The following is a 19,224-nucleotide window of genomic DNA, read 5'->3' on the forward strand; positions in this document are numbered from 1 at the left end:
AACTCTATTTTTGTGTAGAAAGTAAGCTAGTGACAAGGCCCTTAGGTCCTGATCTTAGCTGACCCCATGACATAAGGAATGAACTTGGCTTCTTTGTGCCATGTCCCTGGGTAAGAAGACAATCACTTACATTCCCTAATTCAAAGCAGTAAATATCTTAGCCTGACATTCATATATTAACTTGCTTGGGAGATGTGAGAAGACCATATTAGGTTGAACCACAGAGTTGGCCATTCTTGTACATGAAAAATGATCCAACAGCGGTAATTCCATATGGTTCATGAAGAAAATGGAAAACTATGATTTAGGTAACATTGGTTCAGGTGGCTGTGCTTTTCAAACATGGAACCAGTGGTTCATTGGTCCATGCTATAACTCTACAATTGAGCTAAGCTCCCAGATGGTGATAATTACTAACATTTGTCAAGTGCCTTTAGGTGGAAGCACTTTCACTAAAACCATTTTATCTGATCCTAAAATGAACAGTTAATCCCCACATTCATCTTACAATCAACTAACAAACATTAGACACCTTCCAGTTCATAAGTCAGTCAAAAAACTGTGGCCAAATTTACCTACAACATGTTTTTGTACAGCCCAGAAGCCAAGAATGGGTTTTACGTATGTAAAGGTTTTATGAACCCACACACATACACACAAGAATGTATGACAGAGATCATATGTGGCCAGCAATATCTAAATATTTACGATCTGGCCCCTTTACATACAAAGTTTGTCAGTCCTGTTCTAGATGCCAGGCACTGTACTAGGCACTCTTAATATGCTAACGTAATATGGTGAGAGTGAGCAGACCTTTTAAGCTTCAGGCACAGTTTGGCACTAGTGTTGGGTGTGGTCAAAGCAGGGAAAGAACTTGGAAAGCAAAGGTTCTGGTTCCTGTTCTGTGTCTCACTCTTGCCATGTAATCTGGGATAAGCTCCCTACACTTTCTTAAGCCAGTAGCTTCTTCTATGATACGAGCTGTTGGAAAGAAACTTCCTTTTACTATGAGGCTACCAATTCCTTAGAACTAGCCCAGGACCCAGAAATGAGGACATATATTCTAGGTTGAGGGCTTTTGAAAATCATGATGACCCAATTACTTTGCTTCTTGTGGTAAATTTGAGAATAACTTTAAAATGCTAAAAGGACAAGGGACAAGGATAGGGAGGCAACAGATTGTGAGGGAAAAAGGAACACATCTTCCGGAGAGGAAATCAAGGTGTGTCATCTCTGTTTTAGGTGACATGTGTAGAATTGCCATCTGAGGGGGTCAGAATATTGTTTTTAAGCAGAAAGTAGTTTCCCATGTTTGAACATCCAAATGCAAAAAGAAAAATACCAGTACTACAGACGAAATACAAAGAGGGGAGGGGGATTAAATTTTTAAAATGCTCGTGACAATGAAAAACTGTAACTTCCAATGTGAACCAATTCATTGAGGCCTTAACATTCATTTGGTGGGAATGGAGGGGGCAGTAAAATCTGCCGTCAGAGCCAACTGGGGAGCTGCAGGCTAGAAAGGTCAGCTGTGGCTAGGGATGTGCAACTCCTCGACTTTGTTAAAATGATGGTATTCGACAGAAGTTACATCTGAGGTCAAGTGACCGCAATAACAGGGGACAAGGAGCGCTCTCAAATCATTCTCAGGAATGAAAATGACATGAAACTGACATAATATCTGAGGTGAGATGAAACTCAAATCCTCAGCAGCTGAACACTTCACCTACTGATGGGCAGCCTGACCCTCACCAATCTCATAATCATACCCGTGTCAAGAGGGGAACAGTCTTCAGCAACATAAGGCGCAGCTCCTGGCGTTTTGGGGAGAGAGAAGGCTTTGTCTCTGCTTCAGAAATGATGTTGTTAAAAGTTTCAATACTCGGCCTTAAACCTTTCAAATCAATGTCTTATTAGAAAAATTGGATTCCACCTACATGCATAGAATCTCTTCCCTTATGTAATTTCTCTCAACTCTGGGTATTTCTTGCCTGGCATTTTCAGCAATAAAAGCTGTGTTTTAGTTCAATGACTATCTTCATGTTATTTAAAGCTTCAACCCAATTCCATTCAAACTGTAAGGCAAGTCTCTAATCTGGGTTAATCATCTAGTTTCAGAACTACCTTAGGGGATGGAGGATGGGTTGGGAAAAATGATGATGCCCCCCAATACCACATATGAAAGGAGGGTGGTCTAGAGACTGTTGAATATGCTAACCCCTAATAAAGGACTGGAGAAAAGGAAGCCCATACTACATTTGAATTTAAAGTGAGTATTAAAATTAAAACCCCAAAAGGAGAAATATTACATTGAGTCACCCGTTACAAAAAATATTTCATGCCTTATCATCTTCCTTGTAATTGCTCTAATAGGAGGTTCAGTGTGGTACACTTGTATTCCCAACTATTGGCGTGATGAAAAGAAGTGTTGGTGTCTGTTTATGTTTTCCTGAAAAGAGAGAAGGGGACTCAAGGTGTGGCCCATTTGCATAAACACAACTGCTCTGTCTTCCAAAATATGCCCTGATTTCTTCCCTGCCAATACATTTAGGCACCCCAAAGCCAATAAATACAGTTGTCAGCAAGGGGATGAATCAGCATGTATTTAAATCAAAGCCAGCAGTGAAAGACTACATTAGTTCTGTTCCCAGGACCTGTCAAACCACAGAAGAGATTAAACATCTGACCCTCTTCATCCCCAACATTGTTCCACAAGAGACATTTCTGTCACTATTCCTGCCACTTGGCTTTCAAAGATGCCACAATGCCTAGGGCGACCTCTGCTACATTTCAGTGTTGTTTATTGATTTCTGACCCAGTGCTTAATAGTTTTCCCAGTCCCCCTGAATGGCTTTTGTAAGCAATGGGGTTTGTACATCTCACCGATCAATACCTTTTATATTTACAATAAAATTGAAACTGCTTCTGCTGGGGGCACAGCCCAGCATTTGTCATCCTTCAGCGAGGGAAAACTATGTCATTATCTGAATTAAAACATTTATTTCTGATTAAGAGAGTGTCCTATCTCATTAATTTTTCCCTTTCCAATAGAATGGGAATAGAACCCTATTGATTTTTGCACTTTTACACATCTCCACTGCTGGGAAGATAATTGAGAAGTTAGCCAGAATAAATGAAGTTTCAAGTCTAGTGGGCCAGCCAATACCTTCCAAATTCAAGGTGTTTTTATGAAGCTGGATTTTAATTTGTTGGCAAGCTGAAGCAGTGGGACTTATTCGGCTGAGTAAATTGGATTAAGAGTAGAATCGGCTCGAAGCATGTCTTGGGGAATGCTGAGGGCCCGGTTCCCCCTGGACAGCCAGAGCCTTGCTTTAGATTTATGCTAAGACAGCTTCCAAATTGCCCTCCTTCGAACTCCAGCTCACTTCAGGAAGTGTGGATCACTGACCCAAAAGCCTATTAACTTGTGTTTCCCTTCCTCATGCCTGTGGCCTTAAAAACAACCAAGATCTAATCAGAGGTTGAACTAGACCTTCGGATTGTCGGCACCAATTGATTACACTTTATTAGAATAATGGGACTAAATCCAAGCTTCATTAAAAGGAATTCCCTCTGCTTGGAACCCTTTCTTCTGCAGACCTTTCAATTATAAGCCCTTATAGCACACATAGGGAATACTGTTCACTTTGATATTTCTCTCATTAGGAATTAAGAGTCATTTGTTCTTATTTCCATATGCAAAGCCCAAGCCTTGTCTGCTCCTGGAAAGAACAGAAAATGCACGGCCTCTAGGGTTAGAAGGACACAGGGTCTACAGAGAAATTAAACCAGAGCTATCTTTGTTAATGTCTTAATTTGTTATCTTCTCTGTAATTTATTTGTCACTGGTCCATTACTTTTAACATTCACATTCACTTCTATGTATCTTTAGTCCCTCTAGGAAAAACAGGTTGCATCCTTGCATTAAAGGAGAATGGGAACCTGGTTAGAGCCAAAGATCTTCCAGGTTAGAGCCAAAGATTCTTCAAGGGAAAAAATTTACTAAATGCCTTCCCTGGTGACCTGAAAATAGAGATCTGCCGCGAGAAGAGCTCATCCAGACGCAAGGCCAAGAACCTGAGTTCACGTTTAGAATGCTGCAGCTTGAGAGGAATGCGAAGATCATATTTCCCCTTAGAAGCATAAAGAAGTACTGAAAATTAAGGAAATTATTTATAGAGAAAAGACTTCAAATTAGATTTATTCGACATAGGACAGCCTGAATTTGGGGTGTGTGTGTGTGTGCGTGTGCGTGTGCGCACGTGTGTGTGTGTGTAAACCAAAAAGAAGCACTTCAAGAAGGTCCTAGTTACCAAAAAAAAAATTCAACACCGCAGATTAAAAATGCTGTGGAAGTGAAGAACTTAATTTCTGACTGCATTTTAATGCATGGTCCAAAGTACCAAAGTGTGCAAAGGTTGAATACATTCATCACAAACAGTTCTGTTTTCTCTCTTTACACCAATGAGGAATTACAGGATTACCAATGACCTTCCTCCCAATGAAGCTCCATAATTATGGTCATTTATTATACAACTGAGATGAATGGATGGGATTTACATAGAATAAAAATATTATTTAACAGCTGCGTTATTGATGTGTGAAGCATAATTTTAATTTATTTAAATGCTATAAATATATTGGTAATGTATTCTTTTCGAATTAACCTCCTGAACCACACACTAGCAAAACTTCAATTAATATTGCACTAAAATCTATTTTCTCGTGTTGTGTAGAACCATGTATGGCTAAAAATACATACTGCTATGATCCCCAGCATACTTTACCAGTGTATTTTACTTCCTCCTTGATTCATGATTGCAGTTTGAAATTGAATTTCAATTGGAATCATTTAGAAATATATATGTTCTCTTAAACAAAATATCCCTATTTAACTTTAAAATGGTTTTTACTATAAATTACAAATGCAATGATTTGAGGGGAAATTCTATCTATTTATGTTCATTTGACATATTGCAATATTTTTAAATATTGGGTATGTTTCCACTGAAATGATAAAATGGGAAAAACATTTAACCCAACAGCTCTATCTAATTTACTTAGCATATTAGCATAATCTCAATAAGCCTGCAAAAAAAACCACTAGCTATACATTATGTTGAATCACTTGGTACTGAAAGCATATTGTATGTCTATATGTGGAGATAGACTTATGTATTTTACTTCTGGATTTATCTCTTTTGTATTCTGTTCATTTGCCCCTGGTTGTCATTATTCCATGCTCATCGACAGAAGAGTTATAGTTTGCAAAAACCTATCAGGTAGGCTGGACACTAGATAATTGAGGTGATGATCAGCCTCGGCAAAAGACAATTGATAGTGATAGTGTCAGAGGCTGCACCTAACAAGATCCGTACCCTCTGTCTCCTTTAGCCTTTCTCTGGAATGGACCGAATATGGAATAACATGGACATGTCTGATGTGCAACTGGAGATGGGACGGCAGCGCATAATACTTCCTGGAACTGCGAGAGGATGGGGTTGTCTTTTGACATTGAGGCAGGTTATTAAATAGAAGTGTGAACTATTAAGAGATGATCTTGACCCTCAATACATTTTTATCAAAGTCAAGAAATATTTGACACCACTGAACAGCTTATCACAGGCACAAAAGGGGAAACACTTTATTATGGAAACGTGTACTATGTTCTTCAAACCAGAAGAATAAAAATAAATGGATTTTTAAATGAATAACAGCTTGTAGGACTCCCAATGATTAACAGCAGTTGTACATTAAGTATGCTCTGAAATGATATTTGTAAACTGGATGGTTGACCAATCTTAGTGCGAACTTCCTAAATTAAAAATAAAATTTTAAATTAAATTTTAAAACAAGGATGATTTTAAGTTGCTTTTATGTCAACATGGATTTAACCGCCAGGCACGGTGGCTCAAGCCTGTAATCCTAGCACTTTGGGGGGCCAAGGCGGGCGGATCACAAGGTCAGGAGTTCGAGACCAGCCTGGCCAATATGGTGAAACCCCGTCTCTACTAAAAATACAAAAATTAGCTGGGAGTGGTGGTGGACCCCTGTAGTCCCAGCTACTCAGAAAGGTGAGGCAGGAGAATCGCCTGAACCCAGGAGGCGGAGGTTGTAGTGAGCCGAGATCGGACCGCTGCACTCCAGCCTGGGAGACAGAGTGAGACTCCGTCTCAAAAAAAAAAAAACATGGATTTAACAGAGCTTTTCCTAAGAGGCTTTTCAAATGCACTCTTATTTCTATTAAGTGCTGGAATTCTATGGGGGTGAAGGAGATTTTAGGGTACATATGGAAGCTTGTAAATGGAGATTTTCCCCTCACAGACTCTAAGGCACCTTCTAGATTTTTAGTAGACAACTATCCTAGCCTCTCAAATTGTTTTCCTTCTAAACTGATCACCTGTTCCTGCCTTTTTTTAAATTGAGGGACCATCGTAACTCTACACCTTCTACCTTCCCATATATTTATGAGTTTAAAACTGCATATTGTAACATCCTAATTGCAGTGACAGAAACTAATGTAGCCCACTGACAATGGACTTAGGCCAGAAAGGATGAAAAAGTCCTAGTTTTGCATGGCTATTAAACACCCTATAGTCTATATAAAAATATGCCAAGTTGAGGCTTCATAGTAATAAAATAGTATGGGTATTGCCCTCAATCCTGGCTGAATGAGCAATGCCCCCTGATTGGGTAATTGACAAACTACATACTGTAACACACTCCAGAATAGCCCTGCTTTTTCATTAGATTGAACAATAGGTTAACTAGATAACTCTGCACTTGGCAAAATTACTTTCCACTGACTTCAAACCATCGTCTTTTCTCCGCAAGCTATTGCTCCCTGTGATATTTCCGCATTCTTCTCCCCAGCAGTGCACTTTCAAAGCCAGTTACATGCTAGGTCAGTGGTACTCAGATTCTTCTGTTATACCTTTCCCCAGGGTCAATTGCCTTTGGGAGGGAACCAATATAGATTAACAGGAAAGATATACTGCCTGATTCATGGCATTTAGAGAGGCCTTCAAATGCTTACTGGCTCTTCTGGGACTGATGCGGTTTCAGTCAGAATCCTGTCTTCAATTAGTAAATAATTCCAGTTCTGAAAATTTAGTCTTTTTAGACAAAATGCAAGCAAAAGACCTATCTTTAAAGATATAGATATGTCATCCACTTTTTTAAATGCTTTATAGATTGGAATACATTGGGATACATTGTCCAGTGGACTAAGGCATTTGGAGTCCACGCAAGAATTTCTCAAAGCATCTGTTTTCTGCCTTCCCATCAGTGTGAGTCAGCGTGGCCAGCAACACCCTAAACAACGCTCCAAAGACTCTCTGCCACTCCCCCTATGCAGATGGGGAGGCGAGGCCTCCTCACTTAACACAGGATATCAATTGATTTATAACAAACTGATAGATATAACTATTGTCATCGGAATTACACTGAGTTATAGTGACATGGTTTTCTGTTCCAGTAGCCACTCTCCGTATGCACAATAACTCAACCCCTGAATGATAATAACACTATCTATGAAATTTATATGCATGATTATAAATTAATTTTTTTTTTTTTTTTTTTTTTTTTTTTTTTTTTTGGCTAGACCACCAGCAGCATGGACTCGTAATTTCCAAACAGCATTTATGGCATTAACTTGGGAATACTATCCATCAAGTCTGATGACAAATGTGGAAGATGACGGTCTTGCCCACCGCCGGCTCAAGCAGCCAACTGTGCTAGGGAGGCAAGAAAATGCAATAACAGAGAAGCTTGGTGGCGTGGCCAGTCTCCCAGGCAGCCTGCCTGGAAAACAGTGACAACAAACTGTGGAAACTTTCACTGTCAAAAAGAGGAGGGCTTCACCAGTGACGTTTTGCAGACACAATCTAGACCCTGCTAATAATAACAACAGCTGCTTTTTAACCTGCTACATGCCAGGTGCTCAGCATTCATTATCTCAAATCCTGCCTGTCATCCAGCAAGGTGGGTATTATTATACCCATTTAACAGATAAAAAGACTAAGGAGCAAAGGGGTTGAGTGACTTGCCAGGAGCTGGTGAGTCAGGATTTGAATTCATGCCTGTCTAACTGCAAAGAGAGAGGAGGTGCAACAGATCCAGGTTTTCAAGTTTGGCTTTTCCAAGCATTGCATGGAGTGACCGTCACCATCACCAATAATAAAAAGCATTTTGATTTGCTTAAAAGAAAATACAATCATTCTAAACAACGGGGAATAGTTGTACCTCTAACAAAATATCATCTTATAAGGAGTTTAGCAGAGCAGCAGTTATGAGCTTAGATTCTGGGGTTAGACCAACCTGGGGTTTGACTCTTGAGTTGTTACTAGCAAGTCAGTTAACCTGGCTAAGGTTTGGTTGCCAGGCTTATAAAAAAACGAGTGGGGCTGGGGCAATAACTTGTAAACATCAGTTGAAAATTTTAGTTTTAATGGTAGAGGAAGATGTTTTCACAGACTTAACATAACAAAAATTGCCTGGTCATGGTGGCTCACCCCTGTAATCCCAGCACTTTGGGAGGCTGAGGCAGGAGGATCACTTGCGCTCAGGAGTTAGAGACCAGCCTCGCCAACATAGTGAGACCTTGTCTCTACTAAAAATAAAAAACTTAAAAATTTAAAAATTAGCGAGGTCTGATGGCATGTGCCTGTAGTCTCAGCTACTTGGGAGGCTGAAGCAAGAGGATTCCTTGAGCTGGGGAGGGTGAGGCTGCAGTGAGCCGTGATCCTGCCACTGCACTTAAGCCTGGGTGACACAGCAAGATCCTGTTTCATAAATAAATAAATAAACAAATAATGTCACCTAATCATACAGTTAGACTCTTCCACCAACTCTTGGACCTTTTGGAAATTCTGCTGTTCCTCACTGCCTCTTGCCCTCAAGACCTTAGAGGATCCTGTTAGGGAGGTGGGGGTTAGGAGGAAATAGGGGAGAGGGAGAAGGAAGAGTGGGTTTGCAGAGCACCCCCAGTGCCTTTTCTAGAAGCTCTTGCCATGTGCCGGGCAGCTCCCACTTTGTACTTAGAACGGGTGCTTTTTCTTGAGGATTATCAAACAGTAACCCTCTCCTCCTCCTTCCTGATCCGCATGCACAAACTAAACCCACATGCCTGACAAGTCCTTTTTAGACCATGAAGTTTAATACTGTCGGATTATGAAGTGAAAGGCTGAAAATAAGTCTAGAGGACAGTTCAAGGCCAGGGCCAGGGTCACTCTGTTGGGAAGAGCCCGGTTGAAGAAGCATAACGGAGTTAAGGATCCCAGGCAGGGAAAACAGAAAAACACATGAGTCCTCCTCACTTACAGTGACAGGGACAAGCTTGCACTTGCTCCTGCCTCCTGCCCTAGCACAGTCTCTGCCAAGTTTCCAAATGACCAGCCTCAGTTTTATAGCCGTCTCTTTAAAATCCTTAGTGTGCCGGGCACGGTGGCTCACACCTATAATCCTAGCACTTTGGGAGGCCGAGGCAGGCGGATCACTTGAGCTCAGGAGTTCGAGACCAGCCTGGACAACATGAAGGAACCCCATGTCCACCAAAAATATGAAAAATTACCTGGGTATGGTGGCACACGCCTGTGACCCCTGCTACTCTGGAGGCTGAGGTAGGAGGATGGCTTGAGCCCAGGAGGCGGAGGCTGCAGTGAGTCAAGATCATGCCACTTCACTCCAGCCTGGGTGACAGAGTGAGACCCCTGTCTCAATTTAAAAAAAAAAAAAAAATCCTCAATGCTTACAACGTGTAGCTTTCCAGCTATGGTTTAATGAACATCATTTTGTAGACATTATTTGGTGAATCTTCACAGTATCCCTGTGCGTGGGGTACCGTTATTCCCGTATTTACACTGAGCACACTGAGGCTCAGGAGATTTCACTGTCAGAGGGAATGCACACTTAGGCCATTTGACTGCAAAGCCCTTGCTCTGTCCTTTAGTCACCCTGTCCCCACGCAATGACTCCACATGGCCCAGCTAAAATGACCACTCCCTGTTTGCCGAACACTCTGCAGAGTACAAGAGGATGTCTTTGCTGAGAACATGGGCTCTGCAGAGGGCCATCTGGGTTTGAATTCTGGTTTTGTCCTTTCCTCACTGTGTGAACTCAGCCAGATAATTTCTCACTACCCAAGTTCCCTCTCCTATAAAATGAGAATTAAATGTGCCTATCTTATACAGTTGTTGTGAGAATATAGAGAACATACAGGTAAATATTTAAAAAGCACTTAGAACAATCCTGGAGTATAGTAAGTGCTCAGTACATTCAGGCTAAATGTGTGTTATTTTGCAGCCTTGGAGCTGTTTTTTTGAGATGCAGTCTTGCTCTGTCTCCCAAGCTGGAGTACAGTGGTGCAATCTTGGCTCGCTGTAACCTCTGCCTCTCAGGTTCAAGCTGTTCTGCTTCCTCAGCCTCCCAAGTAACTGAGATTACAGGTGCACACCACCACACCCAGCTAATTTTTGTATTTTTGGTAGAGACGGGGTTTTGCCATGTTGGCCAGGCTGGTCTCGAACTTTTGACCTCAGGTGGTCCACCATGTAGCTTTTAATCACACCATTTCTATCCTTAGAAATCCATGCACTCTCCTCAATCCCCTGACTTCAGGATCAGCCCTTTATCCCATGGCCTCAATATCACTCTCCTGACCTCCCACCTCAGAGAATGGATCTTCTGTCCACTCCTGCCACACTCGTTGTCTACACCAGGCATCAGATGGGACTGGCCTTCCAGTCTCTCCTTTGGCCCTCTTATTTCTTTTTCTCTTTTCTTTTTTTTTTTTTTTTTTTTTTGAGACAGAGTCTTGCTCTGTTGCCAGGCTGGAGTGCAGTGGTGCTATCTCGGCTCACTGCAACCTCCACCTCCTGGGTTCAAGCAATTCTCCTGCCTCAGCCTCCCAAGTAGTTGGAACTACAGGCGCATGCCACCAAGCCTAGCCAGTTTTTGTATATTTAGTAGAGACGGAGTTTCACCATGTTGGCCAGCACACTCTCAATCTCTTGACCTCGTGATCTGCCTGCCTTGGCCTCCCAAAGTGCTGGGATTACAGACGTGAGTTACCGCGCCTGGCCTGGCCCTCTTATTTCTATTTCATTTTCTCATACACTGAAATAATTTTTCCATTTATAATATATATATATACACACTAGCATGTATAGCAATTGTGTGCATAATATTCAATACGTAGCTTTATAGATAAATATTTTTATAGAATGATACAATATATCATTATATGGTTATATTAGGTGATAACATGTATATATTGATAGACATCATTTCCATCTCTATACTTATTGCATCAGGTCCTGAGTTGGTGCTTGCTTCTCTTTCTTGTAGCACCTAGCCTAGAGGAGGCATTCAGTAAGTGAAGTTAACTTGAAGTCGGCTTTTATTCACAAATCCAAATAAAATGTAAGACCTGATTGCTCCTACTTCCCATTCAGTTTTAGAATGCCTCACTTCATTCTCTTTTGGAATTTATTTAGTTCTTCGTTTCAAGAAGGCATCTGGCAACATCACCCTAACACTTGCCCCCAGCTCTGTTCCAGACATGGTGCACTCAGCGTGCAGTGACTTCCAAGATGTTCCACTCCCCGACTCCAGCTCTTCCCAACTAGGAACTAGCGCTCCTCTTCCTCAGGGTTTTCCTTTCTCTCATCCTCGGTCTATGTTGTTTTTGTTGTTGTTGTTGTTGTTTTCTTAATTCAAAGGGTTCTTCCAATCCTCATTCATTCAATGAATGTCACATTGTTCCCCTGCATAAAACCCTTCACTAGCTTTCCATTATGCTTAGCATATGTGTACAGTCACCCTTCCATATCCACAGGTTCTTCATCTGTTCTGTGGGGTCTGCAGCTGTGGAGTCAACCAACCACAGATCAAAATATTCAGGGAAAAAAAAATGCTTTTGTACTGAGCCTGTACAGAGTTTTCTCCCTTATCATCATCATTCCCTAAACAATATGACAACACTTCCACAGCCTTTACATTGTGTTAGGTATTACGAGTAACCTAGAAATGATTGAAAGTATACAGGGAGATGTATACAGGTTATATCCAAATACGAGGCCATTCATATCAGGGACTTGAGCATCCACAGATTTTGGTATCCTCTGGCGGTCCCAGAATCAATCCTCCAAGGATACCAATGGACAACTGTATCCATGTCTTCACATGGCCTATGAGCAGGGCAACCGTATTATCTGTCCTCCAAACTGAGACCTTTCTGAGGGTGAATCGGATGCTATTAATAATATGCCAGGGGCCGGGCGCGGTGGCTCACGCCTGTAATCCCAGCACTTTGGGAACCCAAGGCTGGTCGATCACAAGGTCAGAAGTTCAAGACCAGTCTGGCCAACATAGTGAAACCCCATCTCTACTAAAAATACAAAAAGATTAGCTGGGTGTGGTGGTGGGTGCCTGTAACCCCAGCTACTCGGGAGGCTGAGGCAGGAGAACCACTTGAACCCAGGAGGTGGAGGTTGCAGTGAGCCGAGATTGCACCAGAATCTAAAAGGCCCTAATGACCTGGCCTCTTTGTCCTTTCTGGCCCTTCCAGGCCTCCTTCTCTTGTTCATGTGGCTACAGCTACATCTCTCCTCCTTTAGTTCCTTCAGGCCATCCAGCTCTTGCCCCCTGGGCCCCCTCACATGCCCTTTCTTCAGCTTCCTTCCCCACCCGGCCCTTCAGGTCTTCCCAGTGGTCCCCCTGAACCACCAATTGCCAGCAGAGTTCCTCTTCCTGACTCATAACCTCCTGTTGTTTGCTGTCCTAGCACTTGCTCCCGTCCGTATCTATGCATTTATTTCTGTGCTGAATGTGCTGGGGGATGTTGGTGGCAGCAGGGCCATTCCTATTTACCTCTGAATACAATCCTTGTATGTGACACAGATTCTGAATGCTCCATGTAAAATGTTTTTATCCATCCATTAAACATTTTGTTTTTCAACCTTTATTTTAGATTCAATGTACACATGTGTATGTTTGTTACCTGGGTATATTGTGTGATGCTGAGGTTTGGAGTATGAATGATCCCATCATCCAGGTACTGAGCATGGTACCCAACCAACAGTTCATTGTTCGATCCTTGCCTCCCTTTCTCCCTCCTCCCTCTAATAGTCCCAATGTCTATTGTTGCATCTTTACGTCCATGAGTACTCAATTTTCACTCCCCCTTATAAGTGAGAACACATGGTATTTAGTTTTCTGTTCTTGTGTTAACTTGCTTAGGACAATGGGCCTCCAGGTGCTTCCATGTTGCTGCACAGGACATGATTTCATTCTTTTTTACAGCTGAATAGTATTCCATGGTGTATATGTACCACATTTTCTTTATTCAATCCACCATTGATGGGCACCTAGGTTGATTCCACATCTTTGCTATTGCGAATAATGTTGCAATGAACATGTGAGTACGTGTCTTTTTGGTAGAAGGATTTGTTTTCTTTTGGCTATATACCCAGTAATGGGATTGCTGGGTCAAATGATAGTTCTGTTTTAAGTTATTTGAGTAATCTCCAAACTACTTTCCACAGTGGCTGAACTGATTTACATTCCCACCAACAGTGTATGCATGAGCGTTCCCTTTCCTCCGCTGCCTGGCTAGCATCTGTTGTTTTTTGACTTTTTAATAATGTCCATTCTGACTGGTGTGAGATGAAAGGTTGTTGTGGTTTTGATTTGCATTTCTCTGATGATTAGTGATGTGGAATATTTTTCCATGTATTTTTAGCCTCTCATCAAACATTTATTAAGCTCCTACTGTGTGCGAAATTCTGTAGTAGACACTAGAAATACCAAAATAAAATGGCAAGAAGTTCAATCAGGGGTGATAAACAGACACACACACAAGAAAGGTATGAAACAATGTGAGAGTGTTATACGTTGGGAGGGTCCCAGGCTCCAGGAGCAGGGAGAAGAGAGGGCTTCACCTCCCTGGGGTTCACCACAGAGGCCAGAGGCTTGGAGTCCAGTGGGTGGGTTGAGCTCTCTGTGAAAGGGAAGATGGCGTTCAGGGCACAGAGATTTGATGAAGGAAGTAGGGGCTACATGAAGGGCTGGGGGTCTGGAGAGGTGACTTGGAAACGCTGACCAGTGTGACTCCTCCATGTGGGGAGTGAGGAACTACCAGTCAGCTTCCTGTTGCAGAGATGACCCCGGGCCAGCACAGTGGATGAGGGGATGCTTGGGGTCCTCGTTCTTATTCCTCCCCTCCTTTCTGCACATCCTCTCTGAGTTGTGGCCCAATTGCCTTCTTTCCCCAAGAGGCAGTTTTTCTTTCAGGCTCACACTGCCCCAAATGCTATCTCTCTTCAATCTGGGAGTGGCCCACTCTGAGCACCAGTATCGTCCATGCCCCTCTGTGGGCCTGGGATGCAGATCCTCCCCTCCCCTGGGTCACAGCCACGAGAAGCAGCCTTGGAAGGCTACCCTGGAATGCTCCCACTCAGGGACACCAGTACATAGGAAGGCTACTGCACCCATCAGAGCATGGAGATGCAGCTGTAGGGCATAGGGTGGTGGGCGTTGAGGACCCACCGGGAGGCTGCCGGGAGCTGGAAGGAGGCTCACTTACAGAGCCTGTCATCCTGGTTCAGGACCCTGGGACAGGTGCTGGGGCCCACTAGCTGCTCTCCTGGGCCACGGTCCCACTGGGGGGATTAGCTGAAGGATACAAGCAGCCTGGAACCAGGCCTGGGATCCCCAGGCCCCCTTCCAACTCTTGATGATCCATATGAAAAGGTGGCAGTGGCTGGGGAAGGAGGGTGATGCTGCGAGGGACATGAGCCATCTACAAAACAAAGGTCTCCCCGCAGGCAGAGGCCAAGTCACAGAGGAGAACGAATCCCCCTTTGCTTCACGGAATAGCTCTTTCTCTGAACAATCTATGCTCCGGACCAGGATAACCGTAGTTTATGGCTGTGGGCCTTGCTGCTGGGGATGACACAGTCTGCTTACCAGGGATCTGACCCAGAGAGGTACAAGAGGACGATCATCTACACAGGGCCCCTCTTTGCATGAGGCCACACTTTAAGAGTAAGAGCAATAACAGCTCCCAATTTATTAAGCACTTGAGGTGAGGCACCTGCTAGGCCATTTACATGTTCAGTCCTCTGTATCCCCAGGGGATTGGTTCAAGAACCCCAGGGATACCAAGATGTAGATGCTCAAGTCCCCAATATCAAATGGTATAGTATTTGCATGTAACTTACATGCTTTCTCCCACATATTAAATCATCTCGGGCACAGTGGCTCATGCCTGTAATCCCAGCACTTTGGGAGGCTGAGGTGGGCAGATCATCTGGGGTTGGGAGTTCGAGACCAGTCTGACCAACATGGAGAATCCCCATCTCTACTAAAAATACAGAATTAGCCAGGCATGGTGGCACATGCCTTTAATCCCAGCTATTCGGGAGGCTGAGGCAGGAGAATCGCTTGAACCCGGGAGGCGGAGGTTGCGGTGAGCCAAGATTGCGCCATTGCACTCCAGCCTGGGCAACAAGAGCGAAACTCCGTCTCAAAAAATAAAAAACAAAAAAAACCTCTAGATTTCTAATAATACCTAATACAATGTAAATACTATGTAAATAGCTGCTACATTGTTTTTAAAATTTGTGTTAATTTTTGTTGTTGTATTATTATTTGTTCTTTTTTTCTGAATATTTTTCATCAGCAGGTAGTTGAACCCATGGATCTGCAATGTACAGATACAGAGAGCCAACTGTATGCTTTCTAATCTTTATAACTGAGGCTCATGACTGGGAAATGGAAGGCAAGGATTGGAATTCAGACCCATGCGCCTGGCATGCTCCATCCATTGTGTGACACCTTTCTCCTTTCTCTGAGAAAGATAGGGAAAGGGCTAGAGACAATCTGGTGGCCTCCAAAACCCCCTTCAATAGAATGTGGGCCTGGGCTCACATGGCCTCAGGTGCTTACCCTAATTCTGTCCATTCCTGCTGCATGTTCTGATGGGAAGAATGCGGGGCTACACCGTATTGAGGGGCCCTGGGTTTAGCTTCTGTCCCCACCAGTGAAATGTGCAACCTTGGGCAAACATAGTGTCAGCTGTAAAATCAGGATAATACCTACTCAATTTATGTCAAAACAGAAGGAATGCATTTGCAAACAATGCTCCCTGGAAGCCTGGGATGGAGTTTCTCAAGCTTCAGAATGCATAAAAACCACCTTGTGTGGACTTGTTCAAATGCGGATGTCCAGGCCTCAACTCCGAGATTGGAATCAACAGGGCAATATGAGGCCACAGAATCCGCACACTATCCCACATCCCCAGGTGATTCTGTGGCTGTGAGACAGCAGGCGTGGAGAAGCCCAGCCCTAGGCTGGGTGGCGGCGCCTCCAGGGTAGGTGAAGTGAGGGAGTCCATGGATGGGATTCAGAGTCTCCCAGCCCAGCTTCACCCAGAACTGTTCTGTTTGTATCTCCATTATGTATTGAGGTTTCAAGTAAGATTTCATTTAAAGGAGGATTACATGATTTAAACATTAAAATTAAAAAAAATATTAAAGATTGCAATGCATCGCCACACATGAAAATGCTTTGGGTAAGCGAAAGGTGCTCTCCAGATGAGAGCAATTTTACTAAAACTGTGGCCATCTGAAACCCTCTGGGAATGAATCATTCTGGAGAGCCTAATCTTCCTGATAACATTAAAACTTTTTATTAAATGTTAATCGTTTTGTGGGAAATATGTTACACTTTTCCTTGCCTTTTAAAAGAGAGAATAAAGAACATAATTTAACTGTTGTTTGAAAACTCAGGACCACCAATTGGATACTGTGTGGCCATCCCAAAGGTGAGCCCTGCCAAGCTTGCTATAGAAAGTGTATCCATGGGATTCCACTATTCGTGTCCCCCACTCAGGCCACGGTTTATGCAATACCAAGTGGAGGCAGAACAATGTGGTGAAAACAGGGGGCACTGGAGAATTGGGAGGATGAGCTCCAGCCTCCACAGTGGCAACCAAGGGCCACAGAACCCAGAGGAAGTCCTCTCCCCGGGCCCTACTTTCTTTATCCATAAGGTAAAAGGCTAAACCAAGCCATCTCCCAAAGAGGGGTCCAGTCTCTAAGGCGGGGGTTGCAAACTCCATGGCCATCAGGGCCCAGGCTGGTAGTGCTTGGGGAGAACGGGAGAGCAAAAGCCTAGCTGGGCGCAGCCACCACTTCGCGCCAGCAGGCTGCTGATGTGAGAGTGACAGCCCACTGCTATCAGGTCTTCAAAGTTGCCCAGAAAAGCCGGACTTCCCTGTGAAAGCTCTGGATTCCTTCCATGTTGGCACCTGTGGAGGATATGGGGGTGCTAGCTCCCACATTTCCCACCCGCTTCTTTTTCTGGGAGGCCTTTTGTCCTTCAGAGACCACAACATCAAATACCACATTTATCATTTCCTTACAGCTAGGGTTTTGGATGCAAATCAGTTTGCGTCAATAAGAGTAAGTCATAGTTTTGAAAGGCAACGTAAGGCAGAAGCTGTCTTCTGAATCCTTATCCAGAGGCTGAGCTGCCAGAAAGTGTGGGAAACACAGGTCAAATAAAACCCATCTGTGGGCACCACTGAGCCCGAGGTCTCTTCTGGCTCTAACACTTGTAAGACAAGGGAGTAGCCAGGTAGACAGGCCTCAGGTGGCTGACCTGCAAGGGGCCACCTACACCCACTGGGTCTTTTTCTTCAAATGCCTCTTCAGCCCCCAACTCCACCGCTGAGGGGCACATGGTCATTCACTGACGCAGTAGAGTCCAAGCTCTGGCGTTCTTGTCTGGACTCCATTGCCCAGCCTTTTCCCATAAGGAGGATTAAGGACACACGATTCTGTTTCCCAAAGCAGGACAGAGATTGCGACTCTTCGGGCAGGGTCCTGCCAGGGCAGTTGGCATATGGAGCCCCTGCAGCTTTCTCCATCCCTTTCAGCATGTTCCAAAGGGAGCAGCTGGGGGCTTCGTACCAAGGGCTCAAGTTTCCAACCCTGTTACTCTTGAGCTGCCCAAACTGAATTGTATCTGCCTAAGTGGTATGTGGGTAGGGAGGATTTAGGCATGTTTGTGGGGACAAGTTTCATGAGCACCCTTTTTACACATAGTAGCTGTTACTTACCAAGGACCCATTATATGCCATTTCTAATCCTCATAACCATCCTGAGGGGCAGACATCACTGCCTCCATTTCACAGATGATGTAACTGAGCCTTGCAAAGTTTAGTGACTTCCCTGCGATCCCACAGATTGTAAGCGTCAGAGCCAGAATTCAAAGGCAAACTCCTCTTTATTGTTCTTGATGAACCAGGGCTGGGTTACTCTGGACCAGGAGCAAGCAGATTCTTTTCAAAGGCATTCAGGCCCCTGGGTGAGCCTGCCAGTGGGTTAGGTAATGTGATCCTGCCTCCTAGTGGTCAGGTCGGTGGCTCAGTTCCTCACACTCGGGCAGGAAGCCTCTCCCTCCTCCCACCGTCCCAGGGGCCCTGGCAGCTGCTTATTTCAAGAAGTGGGCTTGGCCACTCTGGGACAGTGAGGCAGGGAGCAAGTGAAAGCAGCTGGCTCCTGTTCTCAGGCCCCTCACCTCTCACCCGGGAAGTGGCAGCCACAGCCCCAGGCCCTCCGCCCACATCAGTGCTGGTCAGATAGAACATTAGGCACATTGACTCCCTCTCCATGTGCAGGGCACCTGCTTAACTTTTTACATCTGTTGCCTTAGTTCCCACTCCCTCTCCCTGTCCCAGGTGGCAATTAACTACTATTTCTTATTATTCAGCCATCCGGAACTTGGCATGAGAAACTGCTGAAGAATTACACTTTGGAGGGTGGGGCTGGGGACACTATATTTATCCTTCTCTGAACAGTTTAATCACCTTAAGACCTTTTCTTTAATAATAATCACACACACACACACACACACACACAGTCCCGTTAAATCTCGCAATCTTTTTTCAATTCAGCATAATTTCAATTATTTATTTAATTACAAATATAAATATTAACACACACAATGAAAATCAGTGCCACAGAGCCCAAGATTTTGAGTGCAGACACCCGACACCGTTCTTCCAGGAGCACGTGTATGTCACACTCTGTCACGCCAATTAGCTAAACAAAAGGTTTGTCTCTTCCTCTCCTGAAAATGCACATTTCCCTGTTTTGAGCATGTGTGTTGTTAGATGATGTGGGTCTCCACAGGAGCTCTTCAGCCCCTGGTGACTTT

Source organism: Chlorocebus sabaeus, chromosome 20 (assembly GCF_047675955.1).
Source record: "Chlorocebus sabaeus isolate Y175 chromosome 20, mChlSab1.0.hap1, whole genome shotgun sequence".
Taxonomy (NCBI): domain Eukaryota; kingdom Metazoa; phylum Chordata; class Mammalia; order Primates; family Cercopithecidae; genus Chlorocebus; species Chlorocebus sabaeus.